Source organism: Delphinus delphis, chromosome 10, assembly GCF_949987515.2.
Source record: "Delphinus delphis chromosome 10, mDelDel1.2, whole genome shotgun sequence".
Lineage (NCBI taxonomy): Eukaryota > Metazoa > Chordata > Mammalia > Artiodactyla > Delphinidae > Delphinus > Delphinus delphis.
In genome coordinates, this window is record NC_082692.2 from 18,344,552 (window position 1) to 18,366,480 (window position 21,929).

The 21,929-nt window shown below is 40.0% G+C and overlaps 1 long non-coding RNA gene across 1 annotated transcript in view; it reads left to right on the forward strand.

Moving 5' to 3' along the window:
• The first annotated feature begins 582 nt into the window (after nucleotides 1–582).
• LOC132431796 (uncharacterized) overlaps nucleotides 583–21,929 on the forward strand; it is an 88,023-nt gene continuing 66,676 nt past the window's right edge. Inside the window, exons 1-2 of the long non-coding RNA XR_009520797.1 lie at nucleotides 583–615; nucleotides 7,652–7,810. This is a non-coding gene — a long non-coding RNA (uncharacterized lncRNA). The remainder of the gene's footprint in view (nucleotides 616–7,651; nucleotides 7,811–21,929) is intronic.

Consider the following 21,929-nt stretch of genomic DNA (forward strand, 5'->3'; position numbering starts at 1 on the left):
TAGTCAGAAATGCAGAGAAAAAAAATAATTAAAAAAGCAAAAAACAGAATGTCTAAGAACTGTGGGACAATTTCAAAAGGTGTAACATAGACATAATGGCAACAACAGACGGAGAAGAAAGAAAGGGTAAAGCAGAAGAAATGGCCAAGGACTTTCCAAAATTACTGACTGTCATCAAAACACATATTCAGGAAGCTTAGGAAACAATAAGCAGGATAAATCCCGAATAGCAGTGATGAAATCCCTCATGTCTAAGCAAATCATATTCAAATTGCAGGGCTTCCCTGGTGGCGCAGTGGCTGAGAGTCCGCCTGCCGATGCAGCGGACACGGGTTCGTGCCCCGGTCCGGGAAGATCCCACATGTCACGGAGTGGCTGGGCCCGTGAGCCATGGTCGCTGAGCCTGCGCATCCGGAGCCTGTGCTCCGCAACAGGAGAGACCACAACAGTGAGAGGCCCGCGTACCGCAAAAAAAAAAAAAAAAAACTGCAGAAAACCAAAGACAAAAAAAAAAAAAGTAAGGGAGAGGAAAAGACAATACCCTATCTCTACAGGAACAAGGATAAGAATTACAGTGGAATTCTTGTCAGAAATCATACAAGCAAGAAAAGAAGGGTGTGTAATCATTACAGTGTTGAAAGAGATGTTGGTATGGCAGTATAATTAAAAATTTAACATTAATAATGATAACCTTGGGAACTACTTAAAAATACAGAAAGCTTTCCCCAACCTCAGAAAATTCTGACTGAGGGACTCTCATGTGAGATCTGGAGAAATGCATTTCAACCATGTACTCCAGGTGCTTCTGGTCCACACAGTTTATGGATCACAAGTTAAGAAACACAAACAAGGTTGCAAAGCAAATGTCAAGATGGGATTAGACATTCAAGGGTTGCATTAGGGGAAAAGCCTATGAGAGAAAATGGAGAGGAAGCTAGTAAACTTGGAAGAGACATCAGGCCACCATGCAAGTTTAATCACCAGTGAAGGAGAGAGAAAAGGGAGGTTGAGTGGAAGCATCCTAGATTACCATCTAGTCTAAGGAAAATTCAATCAGGTTGCTGGAGAGTCCTTGAGATCAAGCAGGCTGTCATAGAAGTCCCTTATCTCCCAGAAACAGGCCAACCTTAGTGTTATAACTTAGGCACAATCTTCAGTCTGGAGCAACCCATGGGCAGTATGGCCTCAGTGCAAATGCTGTGATGGATTTCAGAGCAGAGCATCTGCCGTTGTGTGTCTACAACTGTCGTTGTGGTCTACTAGGTATATTCTCATGACTGTCACAGTACAGAAGATAAATAATTATGTCACGTTATATTTTTATAATTTAATAATATCCTCATGAGGTAATTAACTCTCAGACACGTTACATAATTTTCCAGTGATCACATAATGAGTAGACGATTAGGACCCAGGTTTTCTTATTCTTAGGCTAGGATTTATTATTTCTAATACTGGTACTATTTCTATTGTAAAAAGAAAATTGAATCAAAGCATAGAATTTAGAAATTTTTTAATACGGCTAGTGTATATGTGAGGAAGGAAAAATAATTGTCAGAATCAATTTTTTTTTAATTGCTGAGAGACAATTATTTCCAAAGTAAATTAGGAAATAAATTCTACAGGAAAATATCTGTCAAATTCTAGTTATTGTTTCACAGCACCAAATCTACCTTTTTTTTTTTTTTTTTTTTTTTTGCTTTACGCGGGCATCTCACTGCTGTGGCCTCTCCCTTTGCGGAGCACAGGCTCCGGACGCGCAGGCTCAGCGGCCATGGCTCACGGGCCCAGTCGCTCCACGGCATGTGGGATCTTCCCGTACCAGGGCACAAACCCGTGTCCCCTGCATTGGCAGGCGGACTCTCAACCACTGCGCCACCAGGGAAGTCCTACCTTTCTATCTTTTCATAATGGAAATGGGATTCTAAAATCATTTCTGCTTGGCTATCTAGCTCCCTATAGGCTTTGTCGGGAGGAGGCAACAGGAGGTGTCCACATAACAAGTTGGGAGAAGGCACTTGCCCATCATGTTTGTTTCCTGCTGGTGCTCTGCTTTGTTTTCACCTGTTTCTTGTCCCTGCGTCAGCCCAGCAAGGCTGCTTCACTCCAGCAGCAGCAGTTCCTGACGGTAATAGCAACTGAATCCGCAAGAGTTTTTACGACTCTTGTAGAAGCAGCCTCATAGCCCCCACCCTCACCTCCGAGCAGCATGAGCCAGCCAGTGCCCCCTCCTCAGAGGGGAGAAAGTCTGGGTCCCAGTCCTCTGGCCCTTCCTCTAAGCTCAGGGACACTGGCTCAAATCAGCAGTGCCTCCCCCTCCTCCGAGGAAGTGATTCCACCCCATTGGTCTTCTCGTAGCTTCTGTGTTGTAATAATTCCGGCCTCTTCCTTCTGTTCCCTAGCCCTAGGGATGGAGGCTACTTCCTGAAATACGACCTCTGTTATACCTAGTATTCTTTTCTTACCTTTTGAATTCTCTATTAAACAACTTTATACCCAGTTAACAATTCTTATATTGACAACAAGCGCGGTTTCTGTTTCCTGATTGGACCCTGACTGATAGGATGGAAGAAATTAGAGAACAGATAATCCCATGCATCTGATACATAACATTAGATTATACCTGAGTTAGAATTATAAGAAAGTTGAGATATTTTCAAGCCAAGCAAAAACAGGCATTGGGTAGGGTGTAAAGGTAAAGTCACAAAGATTCAGACCACATCTTTGGAATATGTGTACATTACAAGGCTGATGGAAAAAGTTCATTTAGTAGTAAATAAACTTTGTTGACCATCAATGACCCACTTCTCAGGGTTATCTCTATTCTCAATTTAAAGTAATATTCCTCCAGTTAACCTATACTGGTGATTCTTAATGACGTTGAGAGAAGTGTAATAGAAAGTCAGTTTAAATTATCTAGCTTGAAAAACATGCATAGAGTTGAGATTTACTGTCCAGGTTTTCTCCATGCATCAGTCAGATCTGAAAGAGCCCTGGGCATCCCAAGAGTTTGGCTGAAATGACATCAGTAGATGTAGAGGTGTGATCTCAGAAACAAGATTATGAACTTGTGCTGTTTACTATGAAATGTTGTGGAGATTACGCTTTTTATTTTTCTATTTTCTATTTTCTTGGTAGTTATACGCTAGGATTATATGCTAGTTATACGTCGGGATACGCTAGCTTTGAAGTAGGAACAAACACAAAGTTTATTGATCATGCACACAATGCTTATGTGGGGTTAGTTAGTAGCTCCGTAGGGAAGCTATTTTCAGTGACTCAGGGATCCAGGCTGTTTCCCTCCTGCAGGTTCTGTGATCTTTTTCTCTACGACAGTGAAAGAGAAAGGAGAATTTCAATGTAGTTCTTAAATTATCCCGCCCATTAGAGACACACATGAGTTCCAATTATGGCCCGTCGGCCAGATAATGTATTCACATCATCCTAACTTTAAGGTGGTTGAAAAATGTGGAGGAAGCATATGGACATTCAGTAAACAGTGAGTGTCTCTGTCATGTTAGTCATCACTGATTCATGATAGTACTTACGGAATCATGCCATAAATATATTTCTAAATTTTCGGATGTGCAAAACTCTTGGGGCAGGTATTTCTTAAATGCCAAGGGTCTACTACAAAGAGAGGAAGAGAGGCAGCTCAGATGTTTATCATAAATAGCTGCGTTGTTGAGAAAGAGTTTTTCTCACAAACCCATTCTGTTACTACCTTCTATTTCGACAACCTTAGAAGGACAGATTTTTTTTTTCCACATCTGAATTAGTGGAACTCTAGCAGATATTGCCATTAGAACAAAAGAACAGATTCAAATCTGTAACATACAGCTATAGCATTGCTTTAGATGTGGCAATTAAAAGACATCTGGGGGATGAGATGAAATAGTCACGATGATCTTCATGATAGCTGAGGTCATACATGAAGCTTGGTTTCTCATGCGTGGTGTAATCTTACATGTACTATACCAAAAAAATATCCTAAATGGTGGCAGTTGTTACTATGAGACAATTATGAGACTTCAGACATTTTACCAAAAACAAAAGTCATAAGTAAAACACCCCACTTCTTAGCAGGCAGTGTTACTTGAGCCTTTTTGGCCAATGTTGGTTTGTTCTCCCTGGAAGGTCATTCTTTTAAATAGTGTATTGATAATTACCTTCACTAGAGAACATGTATGACAAATTTAGGTCAGATTAATTTCAGGAGAAGCATTCTCTCAGATAAGGAGCTAATGGATGGGGGATACGGTTGACTAGAAAATATAGTCAACTGCCTGGCTTTGTATAAAATTAAGCAGGGTTTCTCTTGTGAAGGGCTCATCCTTTGAGTTGATTTTTGTCATCCTTTGGGTTTCACAGGAGTCCTGTATTCCAGCATTTCTTTTACTACCCATAAGGCAGAAGAGCTCTGTGTGCCCATAACAAACCAACATTGTCTTTATTCGTAGCAAATTATGATTGAGATTAAAATGCAATTAATTTCTTTTCTGGCTCTCTCCTTACTGTGCTGTAAGGTTACCTAAAAGAAGGAGTTGAATCACTGTAAAAATAAAATTAGATAATGTATGCAACATTTTTGAGAATAATAATGTAAAAATAGTAATAGTAATAATCATAAAGATAACATTTATTGAACACCTGGTATGAACCACGCACTGGGATTACATATATGATCTCACAAATCATCACAACCTATCACAGAGGTGCATTTATTACCCCAGTTTAAAAATGAAGAAACTGAGGCTTGGAGATTTGCCCTAGGTCATAAGCTAGCTAGTAGTGGAGCTAGGAGTTAACCTAGGGAGTCAGACGTTAAACATAAGCTCTTTGGCTTTCCTTATAACCTAAGGGTTCACAGTGGAATCCATACTGGACCACAATTTTCTTATTCTCAGGGTTTTCCCATTGTTATAAGTTAGTTCCATAAAGTTCTCTTGGAAACAGAGAAAATGGAAACTGTCTATCCCTTTCTAGGCTTAATTTGATATATTATGTACCTCTAACACTGGGGTTTTCACTAAGAATGAAAAATAGGCAACTTTCTGACACTACTATACATGTTTTCAGCCCAGTGCCATGGTTTCCTATTTGCTGTAAGTTTTGCCAATTGAGCCTCTGAGTGTCCAGTGCAATCACTCCAAAGAAACCTCACTTTGTTCTGCTTCCTTGATGCAATAAGCATGAAGCGGTAAACTACCCATCAGGAATGTAGAGAAGAACCCAAGGATCATGGCAAGTGTGTGTGTGCTGGACGTGCGTGTGCCTGATGATGTTAAAATGCTGCCACCTCCTGTTTAGCCCAAGTGTTGCTGATGCAACTCTTTCCCACAGCTTCCCTGAGTCCTCTAAGCTGATTTATACTGATCCCGAATTGCACCTCTGCAATATATAACATGACAAGTTAAACGAAAAGCCTGCCAAAAAGTCTTGATAGGCTCAGCTTTCGTGCTGCAGCACTTGAAAAGACCATTACGACTGCCATCCCACTAAAGTGTGCTCAGTATTTTTGACAGTGAATTATCTAAGCAGCAGTTTATCTCCACATTCATGGGGTAGGGGTGTGGGGCTTGCCCTTTAAAGATTCTAAAGAGGGAAGATAAAGGGGGTGCGGGTAGGGATATTTTCCATCTCTCAAGTGGTAGTGGGTTACTCCAAGGTTTTCCAGATGTTGCAAGGGCTTTAGGTTTATACTCAGGTGCATTTTCTGCTGAAACACTCATGAGAAATGAAACACAGCATGGACAGGATCCTAGATTTGTAAACGAGGGAATAGCGCCAGCATCTGAATTTGTCTCCAAACTGAGAGGTTGTATGAAAGAGATACTATGCGCCTGACCCCAGTAAGCTGAGCCTGGAGCAGCTGGCTTATCAAGGACAATCTCCTCTTGCTTTATCGGCATTAAGCTATTGTTTACCCCAGGACAAGAACCCTGTAGCAATCACGGACACCATACAGTGATTCCTTCCATCTGGAGCTCTGCCAGCCTGAAATCCCATCCCTAACTTCTCTCGACAAAGTGAGGGCGGGACTTCGTTTTATCTCAGTCACTCAGTCCAGCAAAATTAGCTTTGCCCAGGATCATTTTAATAACTAGCACATGACCACCTCCATCCATGTGTATACACTTAGGTCTGGGTGATTTGGGTCTCTTTATATCATCCAAATACCAGAATTGTTTAGTAAAGCTGGAAAGTCAGGAATGGAAAATAGTTTTAGAACTATTTTCTACAGGCCAGAACTGTCTAGTTAAGTGCTTACTGACCAAATTTTTATTGACTAAGAACCCTGTGCTTAATGGTTACACTCAAATCTTCTCTTCAGTCTGAAATTATCTATCTATTGATGTATCTATCTTTCTTTCTAGTTTTATGCCTCTTGTCACAAGACAAAAAACAAACAGATATATATTATTTCTTTCTGAAGACTTATAGAAAAAAAAATCACTTTTTCCTTCTAAAATAAATATATTTTTTTATGTTCTTCTTTTACCTCACTTATGCATCATTTTTCTAGAAATGCTTTTCTATATGTTAGGGGTCTTATATATACTAGATGCTTAACATTAGTTGGAGACAATCTTACTGATCTTCGACCTTGCAAGTCCCTAAACTAATTAATAACTTACTTGCAAATATTTTCCAATATAAATGCAGTAAAACAGATTTTCATATTTTTTAAGGGAGAATTCTGTGCTCAAGAAAAATGAACGTCAGTGCAAGGGGGCTATGTAATCCTACAGTGAACATGCATACAGATAGTAGTAATCTCCCACCAGCCTCGGTTGAAATGACATCAGCAGAGAAATTCCTTGAGGGTAGAGCCCCAGTACTTTTCAAGGTTTAATGCCCAAGAGTCAGGCACCTATACTGGGCAAGGACTTAGGAAAACTCAGATGGACCTGAGGTGACAACAATTCCCTGCCCACTTTTATACCTGGACTCCCATACCTTTTAGAAAAATGTTCTTCATCTTCAGTTTCTTCAAGTTGAGTTAATACAAGCACTACTTCCTGGTGCTCTGATTTTATTCAAATATTGTTTAACAACAATCTGTCTTCTCTTGATAGTTAAGCTTTAATCATTTCCACTCAATTTTACTGACTAGCCCAGAAAGAAAATCACACAGCAACTGTGCCCGAAATCATACAGCCTGTAGCTCTAGTACCTTCTTAGCGATCTTGCACAGCATCTAAATTATATGACTGAAAGGGAGCTAGGAAGACAGGCAGATACAGAAGGAACTCATAGAAAATCAGATTAAGAGAAACAACGTGTTTCAAAGCTAGATTGGGCAGGGGAAATCTTGATCCAATACCCAATTCTTCATTATGGATGAAGAAACTGAAGTATTGTGGATGACTCAACCATGATGACAGAGCTAGTTTAGCTTCAAATATACCTAGAACCAAGAGACTAGCTGACCTTCTTATCTTTTTCTCCGACATCAATTCTCAGATATTAGTGCCAACTGAAAATTCAGAGATCTTATCTGATATGAGTATTTTATAGAGTAAGAATCAACGTGCTTGCAAACAGACGCCTTCAAAACAGAGCGGTAAGGAGCTCATCTCAGAAAGGTAACAGTAAAGTTTACAAGCCTAAAAGGGGACATTCAAAGAGCTTAATTCTCATTGGTTAGGGTCAGCGGATTATGGCCGTGGCTGATTGGCTACAATGTGCTGAGTCACTACGAGAAGAAACGAAAGCTCGAGCTCCTGCCATTTAAGTGGATACTTTCCGGGAAACGTCCTTAACGCAGTTTTGCTGAGCTGGATGTCGGCTGTTTCCTCAGAGGAAGGTGGGTCCCAGCCTCTATTCTGATTTTTACTTCACGTTTGTGTGCACAAAAGTCATCTAGGGAATGTGGTGAAAAGGCAGACATGGGCTCAAGCCGAGAGTCCCAGAGGCATTAGGTCCCAGTGTTGCATTAGAAGGAGGAGCGAGAGAACCGTCGCACCCCAGGTGTTGGGTGAGTCCCTGGGACGGGTTACCAAGCGAGAGTCCTAGGCTTCACTCAGGAAGGAATTCAAGAGCACCCAACGGTGAAAGCGAGTTTATTTAGAGGGATACACACCCCGTAGGACGGAGGCGGTTCAGCGCCACGCCACCCCCGGCTGCGGGGGGTGGTTAGCTTTTGTGGGCCGGGTAATTTCATATGAGCTATGTAGGGGAAGGGGTGGGGATTTCCAGGAATTAAGCCAACGCACACTTTTTGGCCTTGTATAGTCAGCCTTGGAACTTTCATGGCTTTGGTGGGTGTGTCATTTAGCTAATGTATTACAATGAGTGTATAATAAGGCTCAAGGTCTACTGGAAGTCAAATTTTCTGACATCTTGGGCCTAACTGGTTCTAACCCATTTTTGTTGTATGTTTAATGGCTGTGTCATTCTTTTTTTTTTTTTTTTTTGCGGTACGCGGACCTCTCACTGTTGTGGCCTCTCCCGCTGCGGAGCACAGGCTCCACACGCGCAGGCTCAGCGGCCATGGCTCACGGGCCCAGCCGCTCCGCGGCATGTGGTGGGATCTTCCCGGACCGGGGCACGAACCCGCTTCCCTTGCATCGGCAGGCGGTCTCTCAACCACTGCGCCACCAGGGAAGCCCTGTGTCATTCTTTTAAAGGTTGTGACCTGCCCCCTTCCCTCCTGTCTCACCATGAAGTCAAACAATCTGTGTTTTTAATGGATTTTCTAGGTGATCATGACACAAGTAGTCTGAGCCTGCGGCTTTAAGAAAAGCTGCATTACATCATGCAGTAGTTTCTCATTTATTACTAGAGAAAAACGTGTGGAATCAGAACTGAGAAAGTATTCAGGTGTGTAACCAACAGGTCACCAAGGTCAAACCAACTCATGTGAGTTAACCTGTTTCCTGCTTCTGCATACTTAGAGGATTTGCGCCGATTTCTGGGTAAAGAATTGTGGGGAACAGAGAAATGTTTAAATGTCATCTATGCTTAATTGACCTCCATATTCTCCCACAGCCCCTTACCAGTAGGAGAAGATATGGCCAAAGGCTTCCTTTCTTTCATTGGTCTCTCAAACCTTAAAAGCTTCAAGTAGAATAACAAATATTTTCTTCCTACAAAGGGCTCTCATTTATAAATTGATCTAAGCAATTTTGTGAATATCCTTAACAGAAACAAATTCGGGGTTTCTCTTACCAGGGTCAAAAAAGAGTGCAGATGTGGAAATTTAGATAAATTGGATTAAATAACACAATGGACTAGATGGAGTCAAGATTTGAGATTTTGTGATTCTGGAAGCCCCGTGACTCTTTTGCTGTATTAGTATCTCTCCCATAAAGTACCAGGGAAGGATGAACAAATTCATGAAGACCATTCTGATCTTCAGCCACTGGCGGGCCTTCTCCCACTAGAATGAACTCCCAAACATCAGGCAATAAGCAACAGAAGAGCAGCTACCTGCTTCTCTGTCCCTTTCTCCCAGCCCCATTGAGCTGCAGGCAGCAGAGGAAAAGAAGAAAAGTAAAATTGATACGTTTCTTTTGCTTTCTGCCTAAGACAGGGAGCTCTGGCCAGCGTGTCCATTAAAAGTGGGAGAAAAGGTAGACTCGTCCTCTTTGATTAGGACCGTCACCATCACACAGTGGTTGCAATTAGTCCATGCCAGGCTTATTCAGGCCTTGGATTCTTTTCAGAAGTGAAAAAGGGAACACTCAAGGTCTATTGAATTGGAGCGTGGCATCTGCCGCAGACCGAGGGGAGAGGTCGGGGGTCAGTGCTTGATTTTGATAAAGCGTGCCAGATTAATTGTCTTCGGTAATCCTGTTTGTCATGCTAGATATGCAGGGGTGTCTTTGTGGCACAGGCTGACATATGGGCCAGCCTGCTGCTTGCCTATTCAGCCCCCCCAGCACATGCTCTCCACAGTTGGACTGGTTCCCAGGGCCTTGTTTGCCAGGGGAGTGGGGCCTCTTGCTCCCATTCAGCCAGCCCCCATCTCCACAAACAGGCTTCCTAATCTTCAAGCCTGCCTGGGCTATTGAAAGAGCCTGCATTATTCAAAAAGGCCTAAAGAGAGAAAGGGAAAGAGAAGGGGGGCTGCTGAGGAGAGAAAGAAGGGGATTGTGGGGGAGGGAGAAATCCAAGCACCAGAGATGGGAGTGAAAGACTCTCCAGACTGGGGAGGGGGCGGGGGGAGGGCCGAGAAATATAATTACAAAAAATAGCAACCGTGTACTTCAGGCAGAGCCCTTCAGGAGGCTGATTATAGCTCCTCTCCAAATCTGAATCTATCACCAAATTATACCCTGCCTCTTTTGTAAAATAAATGTTAATAAGAGGTAATTTGGGCCCTGCTGATTGTTAAGCTCAATGGAGATAGAAAATTTTTTTTCTGCCTGTGTGTGTGTGTGTGTGTGTGTGTGTGTGTGTGTGTTTATTGTACTATCAGGAGGGCTTTTTTGTCTTCCAACCAAAATGTGTATTCAGCCACAAAAGATGAAACAAACGTTCAGTGGCCTGACACAAGTGCCAGAAAATGGAGAAGAGTTTGAATTTTATGATAAAGGGTGAATGTACTGATTGGCAATTGGCCCTTAATCTACTACAGGGTGCAGTGGGTGTGCCCTGGAGAGAATGTCCCCTGGATTTTAGAAGAGAGAGGAGCGGGGAGGAAAGGAGGGCCGCTAAGCCCTGCCTGGTGCGCGGCGGAGATTCTTGCTCTAAATAGCTTTGCCCTTCTTTGGTTTAAAAGCAGGATTTTTTTTTTCATTTACATAATCATTATTTTGAGTTGCTGACAATTCCTTTGGGGGCTTTTACATGGAAAAGCACAAAAAATGGAGATAATCCTGTGACAGAGCTTTGGAAAATGTTCCTGTGATGTGTATTTACGAACAGATCCAGAAATGGAGCAGTTAGAAACAATGAATAATAATCTTCTGATCAGACAAAGTGTGGAGATATTAAAATATAAATCCTTGATTGTAATCTCCCTGAAGCAGTCCTTCCTGTATCTTTACTGTTCTGTTCTTCTCATCCACAGGATAGAGATGGGGGACAATTCAATCAGTAGTGTGTCTGACCAGAGACTGCTTAGACTCCAGTTATGATTTCTTACTTAAATACTCTGAATACTGTTTTTTTGGGGGGGGGGTGGGGGGAGATGATAATTTGACAATGTCATCTATCATTGATTTCAAGAGGAACATAATAGATTTTCAAAATTTAAAAAATTGAACTAAGAAGAAATCATTTAACCCTTCCTTTATTGTAGATATTCAAAGAAAAAGATTTTGTCCCCCCTCTCCCCAAATAGTTGACTGCAGTACTTACTGCTTTTCTGGGATATGTATTTCAACATTTATTTGTTCTGCTTCCTGTAATAAAGCAGGCATTGGACTGAGCAACACAGGGCTGGGTGTGTAGTGGAAACAGAAACAAAGTAACAAAGTTTCTGTTTTCATAGAGCTTATGGTGTATGAGGGTTTTTGGTTGTTTGGCCAGTGCATAGAACAGCGCCAGGAACATCCCATGAACTCATTAAATTTTATTTATTCAAAAAAATGACTGAGTAAACAAGTAGCAAAATTTTTGACATTTCCAAGGTGGAATGCTTGCTCTAACTTATACATGATGCTATAAAGAAGGAGAAAGAAAAGGGGAAGAGGAGGAGAAAAAGAAAAAAGAAATAACACTTTTTGAGCACATAGTTTATGCTGGGTATATATCAAGTGCTTTGTAAACGTTAGCCCTTGTAATCTTTAACAGAACCTATGGGTGGGAAGGGCTGGTAGCTAGTGCACGTGGATGCCTCCATACTAGTTATATAATTGAATTCACCTGATAACCCTGTAAAATGAGTTATAGCTGATGCCCAAGCATCATCACTGAGAACCTCTGGGGTGAAGCCCAGGAATCAGTATTAAAAAAAAAAAAAGTTCCCAGGTGATTCTAATGAGAATCCAGAAATGAGAATCACTGATTTTAAGTCATATTTTTCAAACTTTGTTGTGCATGCCAATCTCCTGGGGGTCTGGCTAAAATGAGGTTTCCCAGTAGGTTGGTTTGCGGTGAGCGCCTGAATCCTAGAGCTCTAACAAGCCCTCAGGTGATGCTAGTAGTACTGCTGGTCTCTGAACTTCTTTTAAGGAAGCGAGGCTTTCAAGATGAAGCAGCTTGCACAATGGCTGACCTGGATTTCACACCTTGGTTTTTCCAACGGTGATCCTCTGCCTCTTACAGAATGAAATCCAGCCTGTACGGAAGCATGGTGTGATGGGAAGAACGTGCATCTGTGAGTCTGGTGATCCGGAGCTTATTTATAGTTCTTTCACTGCCCTTGACTTTGGGTCTTGCCTCCTAGGGTCTCAGTTTTCTTCTCTGTAATTTGTAGGGTTTGGACTTGATTATAGTTGCTGTCCTTGGATTCTCAAAGTGTCACCTATTTAAATGTCATCCATGAGATCAGACAATCAGACATTTCCTGTAGGGAAAATTCCACTTGAGGAAGAGATAAGAACTTGTTTCTTTTCTTTTTTCTTTTTTTCTCTTAGTGAATATATGGGTTTTCATTATCTGCTTGCTGGGATGAAAAAGGTACAGAAGTATTGGTATTATTGAGAAGGGTCCTTTGTTCAGCAGCGTCCCCAGAGCCACCCCATGTGATGTCCTTTAACCTCCCCATTTTGTTTACCACTCCTTGGGCATTTTTTCAGTAAAGAAAATCAATTAAAATGGAAATCTGTGAAGAGAGATTAATTATTTACGTCTTAGCAGGATCTGGTGCTTTCGGAATGCCCTGAGGCTATTTGGATGGGCGCTGGAGAAACAGGGACAGATACAGGTGATATACAAATGGGGGCATTATTAGCCAGGCATACCGGGATGGCTGAAACACAGATATAAACAGATTCAGAAAGGGATAGATACCATATCTTGCTTTCTTTTTGGCTGGATTTCAGGGCAGATCTGTCTCAGGGTCTTCCAGCCTTTGCAGAGACTGGCACTGGGACCTTTCCCCTGAAGACAGTGGAAAATGACCAGCATTTAACTGGCCTGTCCCTCCTTCACCTTGGCACCGCCTGAGCCAAACCCTTTAAACCTGCGTGATTAGGCTCGGTGGGAGCCAGTTCCCTTTCTCTGTTCATGAGGCCAGCAGGGGCAAATATTGCTCATCTCCTCTCATGCTCTATAAGCAATTATAACAAAAAAGCAGGCCTCTGATTCCTAAGGTAAACTTATAGAGAACCTATACCTGGGCTGTAGGAATGAGGTAGAAACTAGGCTTTGGTATTTCAAGAGAAGCATGACATTCAGGAAGGTCCAAATACATAAGGAAGCAACACTGTTCTCATGTTTTTCTTCTTTACCTTTATTCAACATATTTGTGTCTTAATTTTTTTTTAACATAAATTAGTCAAAAAAGGCTTCTTTGTGGATTTTCAAGTCAGTGTGAAAAGTGAGCCTCAGAAGATGCCTAAGAAACAAGTTATGAAAAGGAACAGCCCCCCATCCTAGACCTGCCCTGTCAAACAGACCATGACCAGCTTTCACATCTCTTTACTTCTACTCCAGAACAAGCTATAGCCTTGCTCACAGCGCTTTTGCCGAATTTTACAAGGTCAAAAATTATGCCATGGGGGAAAACAGTTTGAGGGAAGCAGGAGGAAGGAAAGCATTATTCCTTTCAGGGCTGCCTTTAATGTTGAAGTTTAAGGAGCCTTGACGCTTAGAGTGAAAACTTTACTCATCTTCTCAGCTATCCCAAGTGGGCTAAGGACTCTTCTGCTGGTTTTAATGCTTTTTACTAATTCAGTAATACTCAGACTTCTAATGGGCACTCACCCTGCAGGTTGTCAACAAGAACAAGTTAGGATGTCAAAGGACTGTGTGATTCAGTCAGGTTACTTATATAAGATCTATTTCACATCCTGAGATAATACTGATAAATAATCATCACCTCTACCAAAACAATAGCACAAATAGAGGTGTTGCCCGTTTTTTCCATGGGCTTATTTAAAACCAGGTTAAGAAAAGAAGTGCTTCTTCCCTCTGTGCTCTGTATCTTTCTCTAGGGTAAGGGTAATTAATCATCCTAACTCTTCTAAAATCTGGTTGTTAGCCTGCCCACTAACAGTTTTCCAGTGTGCTTTAACAGTGATCTAGCATCTTGGAAGTGAAAGGATTCTGGAAAGATAAAAAGTGATGGTTTGCCTTATCTGCTGCTGGACTTATTTTATCAGCTCTGGTGATTCAGGTATTCTTGAGATATTTAATTCTGGTGTCAACTCTTTTCCTCCTGTCTGTTTTTATTCATCATCCTACTTTTTCCAAGAACCCTCAGCCATTTACTACTACTACTACTAAAATAATAATAATAATAATAATAATAATAATAATAATAATAATAATAATAAGGAGAAGAAGGAGAAGAAAGAGAGAAGAAGAAGTAATATTAAGAGCAGTTACCACCTGCTCAGTTTTTATCTCACTTTATACTTACCCTCAAATTCACAGGTAGGTACCACTATTTCCTCCACTCATAGTGGAAGACATTGAGCCTTAGAAAATGTAGGTAACTTGCCCAGTGTTCCACAGGTTACCATATGGTAGTCAGACTAGAAGTCTGTCCTTGACCATGATGCGGCAGGGCTACAAAGAATCAAATAAGCAAGCACTTAGAAGGCACCTGCAACATTTAATGCAATGTGTTAGATATAAAATAGAATAGAATAGAATAAAAATAAAATAAAATAAAATCCTGCCCTCAAAATTCTCCCAGAGATACTAGGCACCTACCAAAACCTAGTGTCTCTTCTCATAGATGTGAAAAACTAGATAGTTGCTGCCCTCAAAATGCTAGACTCAAAATAGAGATATGACAGAAAAACAAAGCCTCAAATAACTTTATAAAAATTAATAAAACATTGAAGAGGCAATAAAGATATCCCCCAAATCACAAAGCAGTTCTGATGAAATGCCAATGAATGACATATCATATCTAATTTACGTGCTATCAATTAAGGGAAATAATTTAGGATCTGAGAGCAGAGATAACAAGAGCAATGGAGACTCCATTCTGTTGAGTTGAAAGGTTCACATTACTCTGGCTATTTTTTCATATAAATATTTAAATATGTGGTATCTTCTTTGAATTGATCTGGGTGTATAGCTCTCCCTAAAACACTAAGAGCTAAGCCACTGAATGAATACCTTGATAATTGAATTTCCAAGGATGCAGGCTTCTTGTTCTCCTGAGTAGTAACTGATTGGCCAGCTTGTTTGTAGAAGCCTCATGTTTTAGAATTAATTGTGAACGTTAACACTAGAGATAATGAAAAAGTAGTATTAATGCAAAAACTGGTTCATAATTACTGCATTGCAAGGCAAAGTTCCACGGATTTTACAAGTTTTACTCTATGTTAAATGTTGCAAGAACACTTGAGGTACAGAATTCTGGCAGAGCTACTAGATATTCACCAGAGCCTGATTTCTTGGTTTCTGACTACATTTTGTACTCTATCTTGTAGTTGCTTATGGCTTTGTGGCTGACTTTAGACCAATGTAACGTGAACAGCTGTGAAATGTTCTATTTCCGGTCTAGAACCATGTACACCTTCCATGCACAGTCCTCCATGCTCTTTTCTATTTCTGGCTGGCTGAAATGGTGATGCTCCCTCCCCTTTCCTCAACATACACATGTGCACGTGCACACATGCAAATGCACAGGGTGGCATCTTTGGGCTCTACATACTAAAGAAGATAACACCACAAAATAAAAGGAGCCCATTTGCAGAAGAGCCATCCAACTGGGGATATTCATTAGACCATACAGGGAACAAGATACACTGTTTTAATTGGTTAAGCCACTGACAGTTGAGATTTACTCATTAGGGCACCAAGCCTACCATAAAATATGCATTACTATTTCTCCCATTTTTACTGAGGCTCAGCGAGGTTACGTAACTTGCCTAGGACCTTTTAAAGATTTTAAGCCGGGAGATCTGATTCCAGAGCCCAAACATTTATCTACTCTGCTAAGCTGGAATTTAACTCATTCCTTTCTTCTTAGATGTGCCATTAGTTACACTTCTGGTTAAAACTAAGTTAATAATGATACTGTGCAGAATAGTCACTGCTATATTCTTTAGTGTAAGCAAGCTCTTTGAGCCAAGTAAAACTTTAAGCAGCAGCTAGTAGTTTAAGAAAAATGTGAATTTTCCTTTGTTTCTGTAGAGCCTGTGCTTATTGTTTCTGCTGGTTTTAAGTTTGGGAGCATGTTCAGTCATACCAACTAAAGGTTGGAACTTGGGGTACACAAAGGTAGATGCAAAGTTAGTGCTCCCCATGAAGTATCAGCTCTGCTGTTGCATGGCTGTGTGCATTTTGTGAGAAATGAACCAACCAACCAAAGAAGAAAACAACAAAAAAGTTTCATTGCAGCATTTATCCTTGTTCTGATCTTTAGTATTCTTGAAGGGAATACTAACCAATAAAACTAAAACGTTGGAGTAGGTTTTTAAATCGCTATAATAAAATTAATGTAGATGGGATTGCAAGTCAAGAGTGGATGACCAGAGAGTACTTGGGTCGAGATATTAAGCTAGATTTATAATTCCAAACTTCTTGGTCTTGGCTGGGGAAGATTGTCAAACTCTCTGCAAACATAAGGCCATTCCTTCATACCTCTCTCTCATCTGGGCTATTTCTCAATCTCTGCTGGGTTTTTTTTTTCCCCAAAATCATGTTTCCCTGCCACATAATACAAGTCCCTGGATGGCTGGGGAACTGCTTTTATGCATATTTTCATGCCTTGTATTGTCTATTGTGTTTCCTCAGAATAAGCTGTTTCAATAAACATCCCCTAAATCAATGAATATCTTAATGGTCTCTAATGTGAAATGGGATTTAATTTAACGCTTGAGTCCCTCACCAGATATAGCACAGATAGTTATAATATCTCAGGAATCTACTTTGGTAAGCTAAATATTAGCCATTCCTTCCCAGATAGCTGACTCTATGCCTAGGTGTTCATTTTAAGTCCATAAAGCACACTGATTATTCACAGTGTGGAAATGAAAATAAATTTTTAACCATTAGGATTTCAGATTAGCACAGAGTAAAAGGAAAAGTTGGTGGACCATGTCTGAAAGTAAAAATTAATGCAAAAAGATACACAAAATTTGAGGGCATGCAAAAACGGGTACAATCTGAGTAACTGCTGGAGACCAGTTAATTTTGCTGTGCCAATCAATTTCCTGAATTGATTATGCATTTTAGTTTTCTATGTCATCATTGGGGGAAGCTGGGTGATGGGCACGAGGAGCTTCTCTGAAATTTTTGCAACTCCTGTGAGTGTATAATCATTTCAAAATAAAAATGTTTTAAAAAGCAGCATAGGGCTTCCCTGGAGGCGCAGTGGTTGAGAGTCCGCCTGCCGATGCAGGGGACACGGGTTCGTGCCCCGGTCCGGGAGGATCCCACATGCCACGGAGCGGCTGGGCACGTGAGCCATGGCCGCTGAGCCTGCGCGTCCGGAGCCTGTGCTCCGTAACAGGAGAGGCCACAACAGTGAGATGCCCATGTACCGCAAAAAAAAAAAAAAAGGCAGCATAAAACAATTTAGTGATAGAAGAGGATTATCAGAAAATACATCTACTCTTTTGAGAAGTTTTTTCATTGAGAACTAATATTAAAGTACCTTGTATTTCTGGCTAGTTTAGTCTAATCTAACCCTTCTGTTAATATAGAGTGCCACAGATTATGAGAAGGTATATTTTGGTAATAAATACTTTTTGTTTTTGGCTGCTGAGTATGGTATCTATATAGGAATAATTCACACGTTCACATTTTATGCAAATTATGTTAATCTTATAGTCTTCAAACTCATTTGATACTGCTTTTATTGTACTGATGGCAGCGTTTACTGCTTTGTTTTAAATATGTCCTCACTGATTATGGCACTGGAGATTTCTGCCATTTCAATACTAATGATATAATTTTATGTTTGTAATACATAAAATTGAAACATACATTCATTGAAACTATATCATACAAAGAGGCTAAATTGATCAAATAAAATCCACCTCATAAACACACAATACAAACATACATACACACAAATATAATATTCCATGAATTTAGATGCATTCAATTAGAAAAAGCAACTTCTATTTATTTCTAGAATTCTCAAGGTATTTCTTCATATTGCTTATAATTTATTTTTCTTAGACTTATCCTTGATATATTCACTTAAAAAAAACTTTGGTGACATTCTCAGGACAATGTGAAATAGAATGTCCTTCTATAACTAGGTTTGAAAGATGGAAGAGACTTTATAAAAAAATCCAACTGGCTTATTTTAAAGAATAAGAAACAGGGTCAGCCATGCCATGTGGCTTTGTGGCACAGTCTGGATTAGAAAACAGTCTTCTAATTTTCAGAATAGTATACATTTCAGTGTCTGACCTTACCTCGTGAGAGAGAATGTGGAAAATTCAAAATCTTAGGGATTGAAAGTTCCACTTAGGTAATTTCGTCACATTATTACCAGATATGTAAGTAGCCTGGGGTTGACATCTAAGATATTTATTAATACTTGTGCGTATTATGTCCCTCCTCTTCCCTTATTCCGATTAATCAAGCTACAAAAAAAAAAAAAAAAGAAAGAAAGAAAAATACCTAGGAATTGCTTAGTCTGGGAATGTAGGGAGAGGAAGAAAGGGGCTTGAGAAATATGTCAGGGTTCTTTTTCCTCCAGTGTCATTGCGCCATCTTGACATGAAGAATCGTTGCCAGAAAGAATCTCTGTTTCATTGTCAGTCTGGAAAACTGCATTAGGCATGTGTTGGCATTCTGTGATTGGTGAGATATCCTACTGTTTTTATGCTTCAAAATTATTTGCCATGTTGTTTAATTACCTAATTAGTCTTTTTTTTTTTTCCTGTCTTGATGCCATTTCCTGAACTGCAGTCATTTTGGAAAAGCAGAATTATAGCCTTTTTTAGTCTCTACGAATTTTCCCTATTCACTTATCTTTGTTTTGTGAGAGCTATACTGAGTTACTGGTACGGGGAGAGAAAGATGGATATATGGATTGGGAAAGAGAAATATACTGATTGGAACTTAGAAGGCTTCTTTTGCCCACTCCCTTCACTCATTCCACCAACACTGATGGTCTCATCAGGCTTCATCTTCCCTCTTTGTATGTTTTCCCTGTTCTTGTCTCTATTATCATCTTGTATAACCAATATGGAGAAGTTAAGGAGGTGATTGATCTTTGAGAGTATCAGAAAAAAATGTGAGGAACTCTGAAATGGATCAGAATGATTACTGGGTATCTTCAGCAGAAAACTATGTGTTGAGGGGTTTGCACTTTTCACTGTGTTTGAACTGTTTTCCAGCTCTCTAAGCTGCAGATAACTCTTAGCAATGCAAATAATTACCTTCCATTTGCAAATGAATTCTGTCCAGAGCAGGGACAATTGATTTCCCTCCTCCTTACAGAAAAACCTTTGTATCTATTTGTAAGTTCATTTCAGCATTCCTGTTAGATCTTTATAATTGTGGTCCATTGGATTCTCTTTCAAACTGATTGTAACATTTGACTGGTCCTCTCATCAGTTACATCCAAAACAAGACATTAGGTTTACTATAGCCCTTTAAGTACATTCTTCTAAAAGTAGAGATTGTTGTTACACAAAATGAAGTAGTCTGTCTATTCGAAGTTATACGCTCAATTGTGATTCATTACAACTTCATCATCACCACTGTAATTACCAGTCGGGTATTTGGCAGATTGGGAAAATGAGACAGGGGAAGACAGAGACAGAGACAGAGAGGCAGATACACACTCATACACCCCACACACCTGCCACACACACACGCAGAGTTCGTTTCAAGTTCACCTTACAGGCTTCTTGGCAGAGTCAATGAAAATGTAGGACTTCTTTAATTTTATAGATTTAGGAACATTATTTTGCCAATATATCATAGGATTTTGGAAGGAAATTCATATGAACTAATCACATTTAATTCCAGACTGGATCATATAAACCAGAATTTTAAAATTTTATCCTGGGAACTAAATGTGATGGAATAATAATTTCTGGTTATTTGAAGAGCCCAAAATGTGCATAAATTTTGAGTATTTTTAAGAGACTATCTGGATGAAGCTAACATTATTTGTCAAGTTAGTGTCTTCAACTGTGTTTCAATCTAAATAAGCAAACATATCACTGAGGCTAAAATCTCTGAACAGCATCTCGGGACTGTTTTGAAAGGATACTGAGAAATTCTGTGTACACAATCCTCTTTTTCTATCTTCCTTATCAGACACTGTTTTCCTCTATCATAAAAATGTACTCATTATGTATAATTTCCTTTATATTGTTTTTTATTAGCTACATTTTATGTTGACATGATCCATTCAAGGAGGCACCCTTGGCCCATCCCACAATTTAGGAAGCATTTTAGTTTTATCTACAACATACTTTCAAAACACCTATTATCTAATTTTTGTTTTGATAGCATTTTCTTCAGTAGTTAATCTAATTTTATATGATTTTTTTTTTGGACTGTTGTTTTAGGGTAATCTTATCTGTTCTTCTCCTTATATAGAGGAGTTATATTTTACTTGAGCAATTTGCACTTGGTAGCATCAGTCAGAAATAAATATTAGTTTTAATAAACTAAAAAAGGGGCGGGGGGGCTAGTGGTTACTTTCTCTTCTAGACATTAAACCCCAAACCAGGATTTCACAAAGATGATTTCCAAGTCAAAACCAAAGTGTAGATCTATGGAGCACATAATAAAGGTGGGCCTGGGGCCTCTGGCCTTTTCAAAGGTGAATTCATGTCACAGTCTCCCAAGTGACAAGTGGAATCATTGAATGATCTTTCATTTGTCCCTGGATCTATAAAAGCTCTAGAATATGTCAAGTAAATGAAATCTCGAGCAAGGATAAGAAGCTAGAAGCAACAACTTAGAGGCTATGTCCATTTTTGTTGGGAAACACCTAATTTAATGCAAAGGGAATTTTTTGGTGTTTTCTGGTGGAGGATCACTTTGTTGAAGGACACTGGTGTCACGTAGAGGAATATGTGTCCACTGCTGATGTATTACTATTTCTACAAGATGCACATTGCTCATCACCTAGCAGAAAGCAACATCAAAATTTATTGCATGAATGTGAAATTTGGCAACATGATTATACACATAAGGTCTTAAATCATTCGGGAATATCACAAATATGTAAGGAGTATATGCGCATATGCTATAAACCACACGCAGTACATTATGATGATTTTTACCATAAATAGTCAATAGTCTTTTAAAGAAATTATATTTCTACTCACATACACAATGGTATTTAACATGTGTAGTGAAAACAGACCACTTCTGTTTTATCAGATATTTATCCTTTCTGGTGTCCACCATTTATTCCTGAAGGGCTAGGGTCCCCCCTGTATTTATTTTCCTCCAGCCCAAAGAGATGCTTTTGTCATAAATCGTCATATAGGTCTGTTGGACATCATTTTCTCAGCTTTGGCTGCTTAAGAAAGCATTTATTTCACTGTCATTAAAGAAGAATTTTTTTTTTTTTTTTGCGGTACGGGGGCCTCTCATTGTTGTGGCCTCTCCCGTTGCGGAGCACAGGCTCCGGACGCGCAGGCTCAGCGGCCATGGCTCACGGGCCCAGCGGCTCCGGGATCTTCCCGGACCGGGGCACGAACCCGTGTCCCCGGCATCGGCAGGCGGACTCTCAACCACTGTGCCACCAGGGAAGCCGAGAACAATATTTTTGATCAATATAAATCTCTAAGATTTTTTTTTTTCCACTTTCAGTACTTTAAAAATGTTAATCAGTTGTCTTTCTGACCTCCATTTTTTCCTGGAGTGGTCAGCAAGCATTCATATTGTTGTTTCTCTGTCTTGAATCTTTTACTTTGGCT